This window comes from Xyrauchen texanus, chromosome 25, assembly GCF_025860055.1.
Source record: "Xyrauchen texanus isolate HMW12.3.18 chromosome 25, RBS_HiC_50CHRs, whole genome shotgun sequence".
Classification (NCBI taxonomy): Eukaryota; Metazoa; Chordata; class Actinopteri; order Cypriniformes; family Catostomidae; genus Xyrauchen; species Xyrauchen texanus.
Window position 1 is genome coordinate 19144633 of NC_068300.1, and position 22256 is coordinate 19166888.

The 22256-nt window shown below is 37.4% G+C and overlaps 1 protein-coding gene across 1 annotated transcript in view; it reads left to right on the top strand.

Moving 5' to 3' along the window:
• Window positions 1-22256, top strand: part of LOC127618507 (basement membrane-specific heparan sulfate proteoglycan core protein-like) — a 153197-nt gene that overhangs the window by 746 nt on the left and 130195 nt on the right. The window lies entirely within an intron of this gene.

The following is a 22256-nucleotide window of genomic DNA, read 5'->3' on the forward strand; positions in this document are numbered from 1 at the left end:
CTTGATCGACTTCATTTCTGAGACACCAATTGGTTTATAGCGCCTTCACTGCTAGTAACTCATCAAAAGACATAAGTTTTGTTTCATGGAAGATTATGCTTTTAACAGATACTACTTCTTAGATATGAATATAGGTTCTGTGAAGAAAATCAACAAAACCCTTACTCTTTTTACCTCATATAATTAATAGGATTACTATGTAATAATTTTATAGTCATTATTTGATTATCTATCATGTGGCTAGTGAAAAAGGAAGTAGTTTTCTTAATTATGGATGGGATATTCAAACCAGATTCTTGGTTTGTCTCTTTCTCAAGTGTGCATGGTATGAAGAATGATCATTATTACAACAATGCATACAAATTGTTTTAAGGAGCGTACACTTGTTGTGCACATATGTCACAAATGGATCAATATTTGAGACCTATACTGACTTTGTTCAAAGCATTCACAAAAACAGACCTTTGCATTGAATCTGGTCTTGGTCTGTGACATCTTGTTGGGGCTTCATTATTAAATTATGCATATATTTTTGTTACAACAGGTGGTAACAGTGCTCAAAAGTTTCAAATACACAGTGGCTGAATAAGGCAGAGCAGCAGATACAATTCTTGTGTATTTTAATATTACTGTGAAAGACAAATACCTACAGTACCTCTCATCTTTCTTAATAGTGATTGCACGCGATCTGTAATACTGTAAGACTTTCAGCCTGCTGTTAGACTCATTTTGCCTCATTCCTTATGTGGGTGGACAATAACTAAAATGCAAAGAGCTGAATGATTTGAACAACTTATATGTATCTGATAATTTTCCTTGCATTTAAAGTACGGGACAGTTTGCCATTGCTGATCAGAAAAGTAAAACCATTGTACGTGTTGCTAAATACGATTTTCTTGTGTAGCTTCTTGGTAGGTTGTTGAGTCATTTTCCCACTCCTGTGCTTGTATATTATGAGCTCCTGTTTTAGAAGTAGTGTCACTAGTGAGTTGAAATTAGAGATGCTTTGGACATAAAAATTCTCTGACCACCTTTGATGGCAAATCCTCCAAAAATCCTCTGGATCACATGATAACGGATTGTCCTGTCATGTATAACTTCAAATTCTTTAAATCTGCTTGCCCAACTATGCGTTCACACTGCATACCATCTATAATCCCTCTCTTATCGTTCAAACACCAGTGAACATGAGCCCCTTCTTACCTAACTGGTCTGTAGCATGGGGTAACCCTATTGCCTTTGATAATATGAGTTCTTTGTTTCTTTGTCTCAGGAACCACTATGTCAACTGCACTATAATCAAATTAAACAGAACCAGTGGCATCTGTTTTTTTTCTCCATTTCAAGCCTATCTAAGATTTGACAAAGCCTTCATTTGATTTAGCTTGTAATTTCAGGCGCTGCTGCCAGTGGCATCCCTAGAGTCTTACTGGAATTTCAGGGTCATAAGTATCAATCAGGACTGACAAAACCCCAATAAAAGCACTTTATTACCTTTTAGTTTACTGACACAATGAAGTGCTCCCTCCCTGCTGTTAACTATCAATGGCCTGGTAATTGAGCAAGGATTCTTTGTTGACTTTTGACGCATGTCATTTTTGGGTTAAACTGGCTACTTGTGGGGTTCCGAATGTGATGTTAAAAGGACTGCAAGTGGGTTCATGCCCAGTGTCTCTCTTTTTGCTTTTATCTTGTTTTGTCTTAACACAAGTGAATGGGAAATGGTAGAGAAAAAGTTTTGAGAGCCGTTGATCTGCAAATATATATCTGTTCACATTAGCAAATCCAATTTTTTGTTATTTGGAGATATTTTTGTACGTTTTACTCTGTACCATAACAAAGCTAGACTGGCAGCGAATATCTGAAATATAGGATGGCAAGGGAAGGGTCCTTAATATTTATGAGGAAAGTGTTACCTGATTTGTTAGCACTATGTTTAAAGGTAAGGTTAGGGTTGGGTTGCATTTTCTCCTACCAATCAGGTTGTGGTTTCTGGATGGATATTAAAATGTCCAATCAGGCATTGCTTTCCTCATGAATATAAATGACTCTTGCCATGCCATTTTACGTTTCGAAACAAAAAAGTATATCGAGAAACATAGAATCAGCCTGATCATACTGTGACTGTGGCAACATTATTGCAAAGTTATATTATGTGGTTTTTTTACACGTATCACAGCAGTTCCGGAAAGTTACATTTTCTCCCAAACAGATGAAGCTATTAAGGTTAATGCTCTTGAGTTTTAAATCAACAAACCTGCATCCCTACCTTAAGCCTAAACGATAGTGCCATAAAAAGAAAATTTGTTCTGAAAATGCATTTGCTGAAGCAACCACGTCATTTTGTGATGCTTGTATGACACTCGACTTGTGTGTGGACTCTTCAGGATGTCCTATGCATCGCAACTGCAAATCAATTTGATTGCAAATGAACTAGCTTGTAAATGTAGTTAATATAATGCAAATGTTAAAATTGTATTGCCTTTCATGTCATGTACAATAGTAAAACACAGCACACACCTGATGACTCTTCGGACAGATTTCAAGCAGGTTTGAATTTTGTCATAGCGTCTGCGTCTTGTTGGGGCGAGTTTCAGGAGTGAGCATACTACACGTGTTGGTGGTATGATCTGAGATTTTATGGATCCAGAAATATGACAAAACAATTTGAATTTGAATTGTGTAAATTTTAATTATATGCTTTTGAATTTGAATTATAAGTGTGATTTTGAAAAATGAAATATTAAGTTATATTTTAAATAACTTTGAAATACAAGTAGTTTTTTTATGGCAGAATTTTATAAATATGTATTTTCAAACAGCACATTTTTGGTTCTGAATTCTTACACTGTAAACGTCCTGTTTAAAAAAAAATACAGCTTCAAGTTTTCAAGATGAAGAAGAAATTCAGAACACCAAATTCAATATTCTAAAATTCAGAAATTTGTGTAAATATATATCACAGGATATTTACAGTGTAAGAATTCAGAACCAAACATTTGCTGTTTGAAAATGCATATTTATAAAATTGTGCCATAAAACCAATTCAATTTGGTTAAATAAATATCCAGGATTGGAGTTTAAAAAATTCAAACCTATTTAAAATACAACGTAATATAAAATTTGTCAAAATCTTTTTTATTCTTTCATATTTCTGGCTCCATAAGATTTCTAGTCCCGAGACATCAAAGGCGATGAGTAGAATTCACATAAGTTTGTAAAAGAAGCTGTTTTAACCACTCAATGATGATTTAAAGTAATATATATGCAGTAGATAATGTTTGATTTGTCACATTTACATTCTGCATTCATGGCGCGTTTTATACGTGACAATAATATGTGCTGGTTACACTGTTATTTTATGACACTGATGCTGCTGCAAAGATGGGTGTATAAAGTGTTAATATTTAGAATACAGACAAAATAATGATGATAAGAGAGGCATATCTTACTTTGGGCAGATGTGTGAATGGCTTTTGGCTGCAGATGGCACATGAGTGAAGCAGCATATCAAACAACAGAGTGAAGTCTAAGAGGCACTTAGATTTTATTCATTTTCTAGACTAATTAAACAAAACAATCGCACAACATGTTCTTTGAAAATGTCTCTATGTGTGTGATCATACAGATGTAGGTAAGTTTGCACCAGCTCACTAATAACTCTGCGTGCCTGTGTGTTAACTGAGCTACAGGTCACACCTACTGATGGTGTGGACCAATGGCAGTAGGAAGGTGATTAGCAGCCGAAATTAAGTTTTTCTGAAATTTCGCCCTGGTAAGCTGTTAATTGAAACAAACTCAAAAACAACTTTTTTGGCCAGAGTTGGTTCTAAATGATGTCCGTTCGTTCTTCATTTTCATTTGAAGTTTGCCTGGACCTTTAGAATTCCTCTTTTCCAATCAGATTAAAGGATTGGAACTAACTGGCATCTATAAATCTACCATACCTGTCCCTCTGATTTTGCAAACTTGCGATTGCAAGATTTTATGCAAATTCAACCATTTGAATTATTTGTGGTGGCTTGCAGTTTTGTAGAATTTCAGCTATTTTTATGCATAAACTGTGAATCTGAGGTAATCCGATCCCTTTTCTCCACATTGAAAGTGACAAAACAAGTGCTTGATAAGCTTGAAGCAGTCAGGACATATCCAAATGCACAGCTGGCATTAATTTCCACAGTAACAGAGCAAGCATATCGTCCTTGTCTCCTCCTCTGAGTCACTGCGTGTCATTAACCCTGCATGTATGAACCTGCAACGACAAAGAACATTTGCCATTACACGAATGTTAAAGTGAAATGTAAACTTTTTGCATTAACTATAAAAATCATTGTCTAAACTTTTAAATGGCGGCTTGTGATTGATCTTCACACCCTCTTTCGGCATTGCTTTAAATGTTCTGAGGTTCGGATTGGATAGAGTTAATTTAGAGTGCTCAAATTATGCACTGTTGTTCTGGAAAGTGACACTCAAAAACACGTTCATGATTAGGATTTCTGTGTTTGCTTAAAATGCCCTTATTTGAATAGTACAATATGGTTAGAATTTAAAGTGCTAAATAATTAAGGTTACCTCAAATAATCACGGTTAAATAAAATTATTGCGATCAGGTGATATAATAACTGAACAGGCCTATGTGAAACCTCATTTGTGTTTTTAGTTTACAGTTTTATTGTAGGCCTACTATTATAACCCTAAGTTTATTTGCATTGTCTGAGGCAGAACATTTTAATATAAAAATACTTAAGGGTCTTCCATTGAACTCGTATTATCCATTTCATGGGTTTCGCCTCTTAAATGTTATGCACTAAAATAATTACAGACAAGTGCTCTTATTCTGTCATTGACAGAAATTACACAAATATATATGATCTGAGTTTTCACTTCAAAACAACACACACACAAACACAAAACGCTGTAAATGGCATCACAATGTTTGAGAAAAGCTGCTGCAAATTCTGTCTTTTTGGACCGCAATAATAAGGAAAAAGTGCCGTGAAATCCTGATGGGACTGAATAATATGCATTGGCTTATAGCACTGAATAACAGGACAATGATTCAGAAATTTCTTATAATGAACCCTGAAACTGTTCAAGAGGTGTAAGTAACAGCTGACAGGCTCAAAATATCTGAGTACATGGTGCATGTTTGGATAACCATGATCTGAAGCAATAGTGGGCCCTCTTCTTTTAAATCATAACATGCTATTTTATTTTGAGACATCGCTGAATATAGCGTCACAAGTATACCCTGACATCATCTGGGAAGTGCTATTAGGGGTTTGAAGGTTTGGATTCCTGTAAACATAAAGCTTACTGCTCTAGTCGCAAACACATTTCTGTTCTGTCTTTCACCGTCTTGGCCACTGCAGTATGCTCACATTTACTGTATCTTATATAATATCTAGATATAGTCCAGCCATCCTGGTTGCTTTAACACCCACGTGGTCTTTAAAGTAAGCTCTGAGGAATCTAGTACACAGCGCTTAGATAACTGGGCCTGTGTTCAATGTGATTTTGAGGACAGAGATTATTAATGGGCTCAGTGTGTGCTTTTATATATCTTGTCTGTGAGCTGCTTGTCAACCTAATATGGTTTGCAGGGCTGGACTGGTAATCTAGCATACTGTGCATTTTCCCGGTGGGCCGATGCACTTTGGGGCCGATCAGAGGCGGACTGGCCATCGGGAGAACCGAAACGTGCTGAATGTGCCACGATAAGCAAAAATGAGCTTCCATGTTATGCAGAGCGGACCACAAAACGGCAGCGTGATATGCAGAAAAGGACAGCGACAGTAAGCTTCCGGTAGCTGGTCAGCTAAATAAACTGATGCTTTCAAGCATAATATAGAGTTAACATACCATCCTCCATCGTGGACTCCAGCCGGGCTCTCTCCCTCCTATTGCTTGCTGATCTAGATAGCATCCATTTGGTTGAACCACTTCCACTTTTCCTTGATGGTTCTGTAGTCACTTTTATTTATTTTTGTAACTTTTTCTTACACTGTTGGTAGGTCCGGTGGTAGCCGTGTGCGGCCAACAGCTGATATACATCCCGAGAGACTTTTTCGTTTCGCTCATCACTAATGAATGGACCGTCTGCACCTCATTTATTGACCACGGCATGGTTTTGCGCACAGCCATTTCTTTTTTCACAATTCGAAAATCCCGTGGACATGATACTGTTATTGCTGTTGCTAACTTTAAAACTAGCGGGTTGATGACGTGTGTCGGAAATCCAGTGATGCTGGTAGTTACGATTCTCCCTGATCAATCAGTGATCTGCAGGATTTTGACGTCACATTTAGTATCGGCTCGGCTCGCTTGGAACCTCGACCGAGGTGGTGCTAAAAAAAAGTATCAGGTACCAGGTACTATCCACAGTGAAAAACCCCGAAAAGCAAGTCGAGTTGAGTCAAGTTGTACATGCAGTGGAAAAGCCCCATAAGGCTAACATACTGTTGCAACATTTCCTTTTGTGTTCCACAGAAGAAAGTCATACAGGTTTGAAACAACATGACATGGATAAATGATGACAGAATATACATTATTGGTGACCTTTAGTTTTAAGTTTTTATTTGGTCTCATTCAGCTCTTGCTGTAAATGGCTTGATTAGAGATATGGCCAAATTCAAACATATTGGCACATATGGAGAGCAGCCTGTGCTGCTGTTATTTGTTTTGTGGTGAAGTGTGACTGAGGTTTGGATTGGGGTTAAAGTGGTTGGAACTAGGGATGGGCATTTTGGTCATTTGGTTTACTCGAGTACTCCAAGTGATTACTGCACATATAGGCTATGTTTTAAGTCTGTGGCTGCTGCGTTGTGTGTCATTGTTCCAGTGTCTTTTCATTATTTTAGGTTATAAAGTAGTTTGTTACAATAAGTACAAAAGAGGGCAAATTTTGTCAGTATGTAAAGACTCTCTGGCCAATTCATTGAAACAGTGCTCAGAACGCGCTTGTCTGTTCATCCTTCAAGTTACCGTAATAAGCTTAGAAGCTGCTGTTTCTGAACCATGCATTTGCAAACTGCAGTTGGCATGACTGGATATGCCATAATCAGTGTTGGGGAGTAACGGAATACATGTAACAGGATTACGTTTTTAAAATACTAAATATAAGTAACTAGTATTCCACTACAGTTTAATTAATTTAAATAATTGGTAATTGGAATACAATTACATTCAAAAAGTAGTTTGATTACCGAAGAGATTACTTTGCATTTTATTGTCATTTGTTTAATTTAATATTTAGTTAGATGGAAAACATTTATATATATATGATGCAATCCAAAGTGCATTTGAACAGCGGTGAAACACTTTCTTATGATGTGCAGACAGTGGAGTAAGTTTGAAGTTTGGAGCAGATGAAATAGTAATCAACCTTGTGTAAATTGTCAGCTTTATGCAAAACTAAAATGTTGTCTAGTAATTTTTCATAAACATGTTAACTTACCCGGCACTGTAACGCTTTCACCCAGATATAAATGGTTTAGTTCGACAAATCACTCAATCATCAATTTAATTTATCTTGTTTTAGAAACAACACGCATAATATATTTAGGGTTTTCAGATAATGTATTTTTAACCTGTGTATTTTGTCTTACTGTACTAGCAGATGTTTTTATAGTTAAAACAGGTGAAACAATCTACCAGTGCTGAAGAATTAATCCAAAGTATTTAGAATATGTTACTGACCTTGAGTAATCTAACAGAATATGTTACAAATTAAATTTTATAGCATGTACTCTGTAATCTGTATTGGAATACATTTGAAAAGTAACCCTCGCAAACCTGGACATAACCATCACGTTTTCATAATGCCGTGTTAAGTTGAAAAAAGTTGCATCTTCATCTAGATGTTTGAATGAAAGATTTTGTGTGCGCAATTCTCTAGAGTTTGGAGTGCTGTCTTTGCCCCGGACAGAAAGTCACGCTGTGCTCTGTTGGAGTTTGTTGCTGTGATGATTCATGTTTCATCTGAATTTTAAACTTCGTACTGGGAAAACTGCAGTGGAATGCCACTTTATGTTGGACTTAAAACTCATGTGGATATTTTCAGCTCTGATTTAGCTGAAATGCAGGAAAACATGTCGGCACCAAGGGAGATTTACAGTCTGTGATAACCCTTCACTTTTATTAAATTATATACATTCATGAGTCAAAGTTTCTACATTATAAGACAATAAAACTTGTTTAGCAAACATTTGCAGAGACCGGTGTTCAAAACATGGTGGATTAAACTTTCTTTTGATTATCATAAACCTGAAGAACAAATGCTAGCATTGCTGTATTGTTTATCAGTGTGGCTGCTATGAGATGTCTCTGTTAACAATCAAGGTACTGCTGAATATCACAACGTAATCAATCTCAAAATTCAAAAAAGCCCCACTTTGACACGTTTGTATATAGTTGTCAGGCATTTGCCAATGAATTTCGAGTTCAGTGAAAAGTCATGTCAAGCATTTTCATTATCGATCATCATTTTCACTATCGATCATTGCTGTCACTTCCAAGTACTCGGGTACATGAGTACTCATGCCATCCCTAGTTGGAACGTCAACATTTTTTTAGCTCTGATTTTAACATTTAGAAAACCATCTTTATATTGAATTGTGTTTTTAAGCTGCACACATCTTTTCAAGTACACACATGCAAAATGACAAACATTGTTACTTAGGATTTTTCTGCAACATGTTGGTCTATTGAATCACAATTTGCCAAAGAATTGCTTTTTAGTCCCTCCCAGATCGGAGATCACACTAGTGCACACATCCATTCATCCCACCTTTCTGCTTCATCTGCAGGTTGCCTGTGGTTTATCAATGTGGGAAGCTTCATTTTTCATTTGCCAGCTGTCTGTGATAGATTAGGGGTGGGCAGACTTAAAGCACAGCTGCACCTCAGCTGGTATTGTAACACGTGCAAGTGCAGACATGAGTGCACATATGTTTCAGCTTGATACAAAATAAGTAGTACCCTTATCCTGACCGCCTATTCTAAAAAACTCTCACACAAAACAATTTTGAGTCTGTTTGTCAAGATGCCCTCTTCAAGGCCAATTATGTCACACTTAACCATGGATTTAAAGAAAAGTCTGAGGTTGCTTCACCAAGAAGCAAGGATGAATTCAGGAGCTCAGGTTAACAGTTTGAATCAGAGTCACCTTCTCAGAAAATTATACAGTGAATTTACAAGCCTTCAGGGAGTTCACACCCGGGAGCACAGACATTTCAAAACAAGAGTCCCCGGTGTATTTTGGCGCTTGTTTATATATTGCTCAAGTCAAAATTATAAATGAAATTGCACAAATTATCCTGTTCAAATGTTTACACCCCTTTGGTTTTTAATGTATTGTGTTGATTCCAAGATGATCAATGACTGTTTTAATCTTTTGTGATAGTTGTTCATATGTCCCTGATTTGTCCTGAGCAGTGAAGCTGCCCACTGTTCTAAAGGAAAATCCTCTAGGTACTGAACGTTCTTTGGTTAGCCGTCATCTTCTGTACATTCAAGTTCTTCCCAACAGTGGCTGTGTTGAAATCCAGTAGACACTTTGAGGACAATCAAGGGACTCAAAAGCAACTATTGCAAAGTTACAAACATTCATTGATGCTCAAAAGACCAATGGCATGTACACTTTTGAACAGGATGATTTGTGTAGATTGTCATTATTATTTAATTTTGTTTTGTGGGATGTATGTAAATATCTGTTATATCAAGCTTCTGAAGGGCAAAACCAAAAAAAAAAAATACATATTTTTTTATTTTATATTTGTTTAAATTCTGAAAGGTGTCTAAACGTGTTCAGATAACACTTGAGCAAGAACGATAACCTTTGTGTATTTTACATTGTGCCATTCAGTGACAGTAGATTTAGCTGAAGTCATGTGCTTACCTAAATTCAAAACACTGCCCCATCTGCTGAAGCTGGAAGTGTTGTTAAACAAATAGGCATGTGTAAGCTCCTGTTTTTGGGTGAAATGTTCACAAAGTGGCTTCAGAAGCTTGTAAATGATGTAAGACAGTAAAAAGGAATGTATATTTTTATTAACCATAGAATAGAATATAACTTTTTATTGCCACACAGCAAGTTGGTGGAAATTATTGTATGTACAGCAATGAACATACATACATATGCCCTAACCCAAACCCCAACCGTAAACCTAAACCATCAGTGGAGTCAAATGAAATCCTAGAGGCAAAATGCATCCTCCAATTCACGCTTATCATAGATTATGTGAATGCGATAACTTCCTGGTTTCCAAGGGACCAGAACACATGTCCCTGAGGCTAAAAGGTAAACACATTTATTCAGAGATGTCTGATAGGAGATTGCACTTAACTCCGCAATCTCAGGGTTGATGTCATGGTACCGGAACATTCAGTAGCAGCATGCAGATTTCCCATGTGATCATGTAGTCATGGCACTCATTCAAGTGCTATTTGTCTATCTATAAGAATTTTACTGCTTTATATAGTCTCACATAATTGTTTGGTCCATATTTAGTTGCTTTTGTATAACTTTGCTGTTCAAGTACATGCAGATACTGCGTCTAATTAGTGCACTGACCATCAGCTAGGCTATTAGTTACATTGTGTGCTTTATATCACATTTTATCACATGAGCATCACCTTGGAGGCACTCTGTGCATAGATGTACAGTAGATGGCTTGGTTAATGCTGGGTGTTTGAAGTTGTTACGGGGTCACTTTCAAAAAGACCATACATGACATTAAATGCTTTGTGTAAAGAAATGTTTGGTTTGCTATTGTTTTGTTACCATGAGAAAGTTCTAAATAGTGTCCCAGACCTCTGAAAGACTTTATAGTTGTCTGTCTCCTTTTTAGACTTGTATGAGGAACGTCCTGAATGGCTACTTTACTGCAAGAGCATGACTCCTGTATTGTTGTGCACAACTTGATGTACTAAAAATACCAGCAACCATTTTACCAATATTAGAAGAAAAGGCTTTCTGTTCCACATCTGTTTGTTCTGTTCTGTTTGTTTATTTCTTCCTTTTTTGTGTTAAGTGTTTACAGTACACAATTAAGTACAATAACTGTTTAAGATTGGTTTGTGTCAGAACTTGCTGGATATTTATGGTGAGATGAAAAGGTGAAAAGACTGTCGCTCCTATTTTCTGACTCGTGAAAACAGCTTGTGAAGTGAGTTCCTAACAGAGACCTCAACTTCAATGAATCTACCACAAGCCTCAGCCTGTCCTAGAAAGAAAGGTACAACTTTCTGAGTCTCCTGCAACCCCCATGAGGTGCAGGTTCTCCCAGGCTATTATTACACCACTGAGACCATGTAGAGAAAGAGAATTTCTGTGCCTTCTGTGTCTTATTCAAAAGTAGAATAAAAAAAGAGAAGGTTGTCGATGAAGCGTGTCTCCTCACTCACTGCAAAAAAAAAAAAAAAAACAGGCAAAACTGCATAAGGCCATGTCCAAATTAATACATATTAGTTTGAAAAAAAAAATAAAAATATGTTCACATCATAATTTCCCAAAGGATTCAGAAGCCTACTGGGAGTGTTTTGGAAAGTCTCTGTTTAATTAATTAAATGTATGTTTTTTTAAACAAAAACGTATTAGTGTAGATATGGCCTTCGATAATAGCACTTGTTTTCAGAGAATATATCTTGCATTGTTTATTTTTCATACATAATTTGCAATTTTTTGTTTCTTGTTGTAAACCAAAAATAAGACAATGCAATTTGCTAATGGGGCAAGAAAAATCGATTATTTTAGGCCACGTATACACTAATAAGTTTTCGTTTGAAAACGCATCTTTTTCTCCATTTTGGCCTTCCATCCACACTTTTTTTTGAAACTTTTCGAAAACACTCTTGCAAGTGAATACATTTGAAAATGCTGTCTTTGCATTGCTGTGTGGACCGGGAAATGGAGTTATCTGAAAATGATGATGTGTTTTTTTGTCATGTGATGCAGTCATGTGATCCATTTAACCCAAAACAAGATGGCAGGCCATGTTGTAGCAGTGTTTTTGTCTCCTATTCAATTTTATAGCATTGTTAAAGATTCCTTCACATTCCATACTTTCAAAGGTGATGGGAAGTTTACTTGGAAATGCTGACTGGCCACACGAGGATAATTGCGTTTTAGACCGTACATGTTTCTTTTTAGTTTTTTTTTGTTGCATACACAGTAAGGGGATTTAAGAGTTTTCACACGTTGTAGTATGGAAGAGTAACTTTTAGAAAATGCTTAAAATGGAAGGGTGAACGGATAGCATTTTGAAAATGAAAATGTTGTTTTCATGTATCCGGATTAATGTGAACATTGCCTTAAAAATACATATTCTTTGAACAAGTCTTGTTATCCCACACAATTTTGAAATACTGATTAAGATTATTTTTTAAGTGCTTTCATTGCTTCTTTTTCAGTCACTGCATTGTAAACTTTACTTTTATCAATTTACAAAAAAAATACAAAGCTAAAATTCCCATCTTTGTGGCCTTTTATGTTTACCGAACACCAGACAAAACAAGGACTTGCTTTGCAGTGTTTAACCAAAACAAAAGAGTAGAGGTACTGTAAGGGGGCTTTCACACTTGGTTCGATTGCCTGTTCCGAACCCGAGTTCGATTGCTCCCCCCTCCCCCCGATGGACTGTGTTCACATTATATATTTGTATCCGAACCGCGGTACGCTTGCGTCATCAAGCTGCAGCTGGTGCGTAATCGTGTTGCTTGATAACCGCGAAATGAAAAGGCGTCAAAATTCAATGAATAGACTTGCTCGGTTCACATTTGTTCTTCTTTTAACCTTTGGTTTTGTTTTCAACATCAAGATACAGAAACACACTTGCGTCTGTCTGCCGCAAAAATACTGAAATCGTTCAAAAGACAGCAGGCTGTCCGCCGAAGACAATTTTTGCGAAGGCAAGCAGAAATCATCTCTGCTTGCAGTGCGTGTGCATCAATCCCGCTTTTCGTCAAGGTAAGTGTATACGCACGCACGCACGAAAGTAAACCCTTTCCGCTCATTTTGAAAGCGACGCGTGTGAGACTGACGACCACATTATACGTCATCAATAGCGGTTCACTTCCGCGGTTTGGTTCGATTGCGTTCATATCAGCAGCGAACCGTACTGGAGTTCACATGAACCGTACCCCAGACCACCTTTTTAAGCGGACCCGAGTACGGTTCGCGGGTGCGCACCCGAGTTCGGAAGACAGCGTTCACATCATCCAAACGAACCGAACTCTGACGTCATTCGAACCGGGGTGCGCACCAAAAGTGCTAGTGTGAAAGCCCCCTAAGTCTAAGTGACTGTTTAAAAGAGCTTTCGAATTAGTGTAAAAAGAATACAGTGATTCAGTGCAGTGCTGGCAATATGCTTTCATTTGAAGTGCTTGCCAGGTTTTGTCACGGCTTGCAGTGCTGTGGTTAGCCCATTGGAGCATTGAGCCCTCTATTCAGCATATCAGGCAGCTTTTCTACACCACTCTGCCTGCTGGGTTCAACTAGAGAGGCCACAGATAAAACTAGATGAGCCACCCAGGAGGCTGATGTACATTAGCATGTCAACAGCTCTTCTAGAATTTGGGCATTTTGCCGTTGGCAAGCATACCCTGCCTTTGTCATTTAAATGTGAGAGTCAAAGGTGAGGAAATTCTTTGTTATTGGGTTATGGGCAGGGGTGTGGTAATAGAAAGATTAGATGTCACCTGGAGCTCACCTGACCAAATACTTGCCAAAAATTTGTCATTACAAGTACAGTCCACTTTTAGCCAGACAATTGACAACTGGCAAAATTCCATTGTGAATGACTTCAGCTCTGTACCAAAAGCCAGTGAGTTGCCTTCTAACCATTATTGAACCTCTTAAGTGACTGATTTGGAATGCTCTAGGTAGCACCTCCGCATGCCACATAAATAGCACTCCTCATGGGAGACTAGACTCGCCATTGATTTCTATAGAGTTTAACTTTAGCATGTTGGCCAGGTAAGGGTTGCCAACTCTTTGCCATGTGAATATGGGACATTTGAGAATTTTGAGTGCTTCAATACAAGACAGGGTCCTCCTTGAGCAACTGAAATACGGGACAAGAGGAGTCCCGCCCCCATACGTCTTCATTTCGGCATAAATATGGGACGTCCTGTCTAATATAGAAAAGTTGGTAACCCTTCTCCAGGCTTACACGTATGTTTTTTACTAGCAGGCAAAGATCTCACATTACGTGCCTCATGCCAGAGTCCACTGACTCAAACACAAAATATCAAGCATATTTAATTGGATTGTGGTAGATTTAATTCCTCGAAGAAATAGTTTTATTCGGCTGAGACTTTCGAAAATAAGTCAGTCTAGTTATATAGATTAATTTTTTTTACCAAAATAGATTAAAAACCTATATAGGGGTTTAATGACTATACATTAAGTAACCTGGTGTAACCTGTTTTTTAAACCAGCTATGGAAGCTGGCGTGGTGTTAAATGACAAATTGCTAAGCTAACAGTGTGATACACTATTAAGCAAAAATAATAAATGGTGTACACAAATATTGGGTAAAATTATACATTTTACTATTTGTTACTATTTGTACTATTATTCATTGAACTATTTGTTTTTACTGAAATAAGTTTTAAAAATTGAATTATAATTTAATAAAAATTCACTGAGCTCATCAGTGCATTCTGAGGTTGCCTTCTCTGCAAAGAAAAACGTGCAATGCTCCCTCCTACTAAGTAGTAGGCTCCGTAATTATGCTGCATGCATTTTGGAACAGGATTTGCGTCTATGGACCGTGACTGAAAATACATCTGCTGTAGGAAGCTCATAAGGTTTTGTAATAGATGTCTGCAACTTGACCCAGGCCCAATGAGACCTGATTTTAAAGTCAATGGTAAGCCTTGATTGCCTACTTGCTGATTCATCATCCTGCTGGGGAAATTAAAATAAAATATCCATGAGAAGCTATAAAGCGCACTTCCCTCCAGCATAGTTTACACAGGGCTTCCTGTGTTCCTTCCAGAGTGTTTCCTGTACAATCCATGCTCACAGCAATTTGTTTTGTTTTATTTTTTTATTCCCTGCCCTGTATTATATGTTTGTATTATATGTTTGGATTTTTTGGGATCTTCAGTTCTATTTGTCTTTTCTACCAAGTACTTGTTCCAAAGTGGACTTTCTTTTCCTAATACTTCTGTATTGCATTCATTTTAAACTCAAAAGAACGTATGTGAAGACCAATCCATAGGATCGCCACATTCTGTGTTTGACTGTGAGAAGTTTCAGGTGACAAATCAAGGTACGAGACAATTTTACGTTTACAGCCACATGCTCAGATCAATAACAAGCATACCTGGTACCAAAAATATAAGAGTGAACATGTTCGTCTGAAAAATTATTAGGGAGCCACCTGCTCTTAATAGTGTCATAACCACATCCCACACTGCAAACCTCAGATCTTGCTTTTATATTTCCATGACTTTAACATTTCAGTGCTTGGTTGCAATGTTTTCCAGTTAGGAATTTTGCCACTGACAGTTCCAAACCCAATTTTAATGCCAAAGTTCTCCAATGGAAAAAATTCAACAATCCTACTCTGAAGCCTGTTATTGCAGACCACTGTTTACTGTTTTCTGCAGCTGTGTGTTCTTATCCCATGGCAAGGAAGTAGCTGATCTCAACAGCTCAGTCACTGCACTCTATAATTACATTCTTGGAGTCTTGAGTTGCTGAACTAAAGTTGAATATCTTAAAGCTTGTTATCTGAATCAGTGTTTTATGTTTTTATAATTATAGTTTGGTTGGTTAGCGTGGCCCTACTGTTAGATGCTGTAACTACACCATCTGGGGGCATAAAGCATCTTTATGCATTGATGGCAATTCAAAAGAAGACACATTGCAAATAATAATTTATATTATAGTTAATATAATAAAATTGTGTCAGCCAACAGATAATGGATTGCTTTCTCCAGGTATTATACAGATCCTTGGTCTTGCCAGTATTGGGTGTGCTTCCTTTTAAATATATCAATACCTTCCTATACCACTCTTTGAGCTCCTGTACAATTATGATTTACAGTGTTTTTGACCTAGTCACTTATGTGATGAATGTTGGCATTAACAGTGGGAAAGAAACCTGAGCTATTGTCTGATAAAGAAGGAATATGAATCTTATGTCTCTTAAGTGCTTTGCCAGATTGAAATCACATCTGCTCATTGAATTGCCACTGTACAATTAAATGCTTCTTAGACACCATTTACATACATATTTACATTTATTGCCATTTTATTTGATTCTTAGATCCTACAAGGCCATTAACTATAAATTGTTTAATCATGGTTGTTTAGACAGTGTTATGTTATCCAGACAAAGAAGTTTTAGACACTGACTCATGACAAATCACTAGAAGGAGACAATGATGAAACTGTCTTGTGGCTATTTGACAACAATTCTAGAACAGTGAACTGAGATGTTCTTCAGTGAAACAGAATTTTTGTGGCTTTCTGTCTAAACTGGTCCAGTGTAATTTTGCCTCCACCTACACTTGACTTTGCTTCAATGACCTTAAACTACACTTTAGCCCTTTGAGTGAATGTCTTAAGTGATTTGTTTTCAAAATGTTCTTATAGTGTTTCCAAAGGAAGAACTGATCCTTAATTTTTACTTCAACCTTTTGACATTGATTTCGAATTGTCCCGTTTAATGCAAACTAACCAACCATTGGAGCCTCTGAATTGAAACCTGGAAGCAGTTAATCTGATGTCTGGGGGGAAAAAAATCAAAAGGAGAAAAATCTTTATTGTAGCTCTCTGTTAATACTGTTCTGTGGCATTTACGAACTTATTGCCCATTCATAATCTAAAGCCTTGCCCATGTTAGGAGCACATAAACGCAAATGTGAGACAGTCGATATTTTACACTGGTATGTGTAAATGGGTATAGTTTATAGTGTAGGGCCGTGGCAAAAAGTATTGGCAGTGCCATACATTTTGTGTTTTGCAAAGTTTGCTGCTTCAGTATTTGTAGATAATTTTTTCATATGTTTCTATGATATACTGGAAAACAACGATAAACTTTTCATATTTTTTAAAGGCTTTTATTGACAAAAACACTTAATATATGCAAAGAGTCAATATTTACAGTGTTGACCCTTGTTCTTCATAACCTCTACAATTCGCTCTGGCATGCTGGATATCAGCTTCTGGGCCAAATCCTGACTGATGGCGATCCATTCTTGCCTTATTAGTGCTCGGAGTTGATCACAATTTGTGGGCATCTGCTTGTCCACTCGCCTTTTGAGGATAAACCACAGGTTATGGGATTAAGAGTCGGGGAGTTGCCTGGCCACGGATCCAAAATTTCAATGTAATGATCCACGAGCCACTTCATTATTACTCTTGCCTTGTGACATGGTGCTCCATCACGCTTGAAAATGCACAGATCATCACCAAATTGCTCCTGGGTCATTGAGAGAATTTGCTATTGCAGGACGTTTTGATACCATTCTTAATTCATGGCAATGTTTTTGGGCAGAATTTTGAGAGCCCACTCCCTTGGATGAAAAGCAACCCCACACATGGATGGTCTCAGGATGCTTCACTGTTGGCACGACACAGGACTCATGGTAGCGTTCACCTTTTCTTCTCCAGACTCGATTTTCCAGATGTCCCAAACAGTCGGTAGGGGCTTCATCAGAGAAAATAATTTTGCACCAGTCTTCTGCTGTCCAATCTTTGATGTTTTTCTAGGAGAGAAGTAGCTTCTTTGCTGCCCTTCTTGACACCAGGCCATTGTCCAAAAGTCTTTGCTGGGAGACCCGCTGGACACTCTGGGATGTCAAGTCAAGACAATTTTATTTGTATAGCACCTTTCACAGCACATTGTATCAAAGCAGCTTTACAGAAGATCAGGCATTAACAGAAGATAAAACTGTAATGTCTATTATGTTGATGACTTCATTATCATTATACGATTGTGAATCGTGTTTAAAAATAAGTAATTAAATAATATTGTATTTCTAAATATTGATGTCCTGAGGCCTTCCTCACTACATTTGAACCTCTCTCCTTGAAGTTCTTGATGATCCGGTAAATGGTTCTTTGATGTACAATATTCTTTGCAGCAATTTCCTTGCATGTGAGGCCATTTTGATGCAAAGCAATGACACAACATTTATGTCACTGCCAATACTTTTGGCCACGGCTGTATGTGCTTTTCCCACTGTACTCCCAGAAATGCTTAATTCTTTCTGCTTTGTTGACTTGTTGGTCTCCATCCAATGACGTTTTGTTATCCGGTCTGTTCACAAACTTATGCACTCTTCAAACACCCATCAGAAAACCACTTATGTGTTTACATGGCCACAATAAGCCGCGTTCTCGAGGAGAAACCAGGGTGTGTTAAACCGCTTTCTCTTAATCCCATAAGTGGCGTAAGGAAAACACCGTTCTCATTAACGTGACATTTCAGAACGATGCTTTCTGCAAACACCTTGAAATAAATCGCTTTCTTAAGGGCATGTAAATGTGGTCATTGATGAAAGCGAATGTGTGCGTGGCATGCACTTGAATCTCGACTAAATCTTAGTTGAAGATTTCCGCACGATTTCCTCCAAGATGGAAGTCGACTACAAGTGATGTTTCATTGCCCTTTTCCTAGTAGAAAGTTGGAAATTCTGACATTCCGTGTTGGTTGGAATGCAGCATAATATACGGTTGTGTGGAATGGGATTTTGGACCAATGAGATTTCCTTGTGGACGGGGCTACCCAGCATGTTGACTCAGAAATGGCAGCAGAGTGACAAAAATGTACTGTCCTTGTTGGGGCTGGTAAGGACAAAAAGTTGGATTTACTTGGAAGAGATACCTTTTATCGCTCAATGTTTTATCGCATTGGTTCTGTTATGTTGAGGTGTTAGGAAAAAGGAGAATGTAGAAGAATAATGTTGAAGTGCAAACAGTAAACATTGCTTTCTCATGCCAAATGCTCAACGTTTGAGAGCAGCAGCAGGGAGTAACAGTTCAAACCAAAGCTTCTTAATTACTCTGGATTTTATAGCCACCTACAACTTAAAGCCAGCAAAAGCAATTATACTTTAAAGCAGCTAATTAAACAGCCCCTTCAAGCCCTGCTGCTGTTGAGCAAAGTTTAGCCACTAGAATGGAGTCCTTCAACTCAAGGCCTTGGCTTTACCACTGGGTCTCTGTTATGGTCTTGACATGGGCACATAGGGTGGTATCAGGGACAAATAACTGTCAAGATCTGGCATGGAGGCGAGATTCAGTGAGTCAAATTCCTTGGTACAGGAACAAGATTTGCCTGTAGGCACAAGTTTAACTGCACTTTGTTCTTTTGTGAGGAAAGCCTGCAGTGTGGGCAAGAAAAGGCATAGTCATAATTACTAGCCTTTGTTTTATTGTCTGACATGGCGAGACAGAATGAGAGATTTCATAATTTCTCAATTCTACTTGGCAAAAGAGGGAAAGTTCACAAAGTGGAAGAGTTTATATGAGGGATTTAAACTTTTGAAGCTTATTTTGCATTATTTGGTCATAACATGGTATAAGAAAGTACAGTATCCATCAATAGTTTGGACACACTTAAGTGGACAAATTTGTTTCTCATAATCTTAAAGACCTTTTGGTCTACATGCTTATATGCTTGAAAATTGTTTTGTAGCCAAAATTAAATTGTACCTAGGCATGCATGTCTTTATAACAAATTTTTTGGACCAAATAGCAATAAAAGGAGCCAACAAGTGAACAGCATAGATGTGAGGTCCTTCAGTACTGTTTAAGATGCATCCTAGTGTGTGCAGAGCTGTAATCTAGACAACGGATGGCTACTACGGCCATGTCCACACCAATATGTTTTTGTTTGAAAACGCATATTTTTCACTACGTTTTGGCCTTTTGTCCACAATGAGACAGTGTTTTTGTTCAGCAAAAACTGAACTTTTCGAATGAATAATTATTGTTGTCATTTGACACAGCCACAATCTATTCAACCTAAAACAATCAAGATGGTGGCCTATATTGAAGTGGTGTTGTTGTGACTGCTATCCACATTGATAGTGTTAAAGATAAATGTTTCTTTGTAAAACCTTCACATTGGAACACGAAGAGGATTGCATTTTAGACTGTAATTTGTTTTCCGTATGCATAGTATAGGGATTTAAACGTTTTCATATGTTTCAGTGTGGACAAGCAACTTTTGGAAAACGCTTGAAATCAGCAGTGTGGACAGAGTGTTCGAAAACGAAAATGCGGTTTTCGAATGTATCTCTATTAATGTGGATGCAGCCTTAAGAATCGAAAATATAAGATAGTTCTGACTTGTTTGACATTTTGTGGTCACTGCAAAATTCTACTAAATGCAAAACTTCCATTTGTGTTATTTTCTAGTTTTGACAATTTAACTGTTATTCTAAAATGTGGAAAATAGAAGGAATAAAAAATGAGTAGGTGTGCCCAAACGTTTAACTGATACTTTATGAGTTATGTATTTTCTGTAAGTACTGGTTAAATTGTGAATCTTCGTGATGGCGATTGATCATTCCATTTTAAACAGTACAGTGGCATTTCTACACAACTGGATCCATCCCATAAATGTATGACCAACTCTGTGGGATTCCACTTAGTAAAATATTATTAGCCTGGCCTTTGGTGACATTTCCTGTGCTGCCACATCAAACTGTTGGGTGCCTCGATCCTTGTGCGCCTGTAATTTGCCGGAAGGAAATGCATCTGCTTCCAATAAATGGTCAGGTAAGGCCCCTCACTTGCCTTTATTGGGAGATAAATCCCCTGGCACAAAGATGTTAAGCTGAAGATGTGGCTGTTGCCATTGTTGCACACTTTCAAATGTTATGTTTCAGAGAACTTAAAAAGGGTGATGTATTCCTTAATTGTGAGGTCAGAGGTCAGTAGATTCAGCACTGTGACCCTGTTTACATTAGGACATTTTTTCTGTTACACAGAGATGCTGTCCCACCTGTTGACTAAATAAATATTTAGCTTATAACCTTGTAGTTCTCCTGCCAGCTGTCTGTTTATTTTATCAATGACTGGGTTTGTACTTTGTTATTGTTTCCAGCTTCATTATTAAGTGATTGTTTATGTTGGACGATTTAGGAAGGAAGACTGAAGAAATAATGTTTAATTTTAGTCTGGGAGATTTATCAGGCTTTGCCTTGCATGAGATCAAACAGGCGTGGTGCAGTCTAGGGGAATTTTTTTCTCAAACAGCCGTCAAGGACAATAGAATTGTAATCCCCAGTAGATCCATTGCGGTCCAAATCAGCACACGGATTTGTGGTCGTGTCTAGATGGTAACCCTCATGTTGCAAAACTTGTGAGAGTTTCCACAGCCCAAAGGTTACCATAGATATTACAATTTTTTTTACAAATTTTATAATGATTGTAAGACAGTTTTTCAGGTTGTTGCGTAATTGTGTCATGATCTTCATCTGTTTATCCCAGTATACATGACACAATGCCTAATCGAATATTTCAAAGAAGTACGTCAGCTGAGATAGTGTTAAATACATGCCACACCTCACCTCAGTTTTTGGAGCATGTTCACAATGCCACTTGTTGTCCAATAAACATGTATACATGCTGGACGAAGCCGACCTACAAGTGTATTATCTTGTTCTGTTAGTCCAATTATGCAAAAATTGGACTGTTTGTTTTTATTGTTATAATTTAAATGATTCTTGAAAAAGTGTTTCATATTTAGTTAAACATGGTTTTGGCATAAACTTGAACTAGTTTAACTTTAATTTAGAGTGAGTTTTGCAAGATACGTAAGGGCTAATTCTGCAGTGTATGTATATATAGTATATCATTGTGACTGTCTTATGAGTGTTGAGAACAGAAGGTTGCATTACGCAGTATTTTAAGGGTCGGTAATATAACCACACTTCAGATTAGCATGCAAGACACTTTACAATAAGGTTCTTTTTGTTAATATTTGAACAATACGAACAAAATGAACAATATTTTTTAGAACAGGATTAAAAAACAGGCTAATATAAACCAAGAGTCCTTCAGTTATAATGGATCAGACTTCACTTGCCAATAGCTCACAGCTGCTAAAGGACAACTTTAAATCTTTGGCTCATCGTTACATAGACAGAAGATAAATAGGATCCTTCTCTTTATAGTTGTAGCTGATTCTTCTGATGTCGTAATAGCAAAAGCTTTGTAGTCCAAACAGTTTATATTGCATCATGTAGGCCAGGGGTACTCAATTATATTTCCAAGAGGTCCGGTC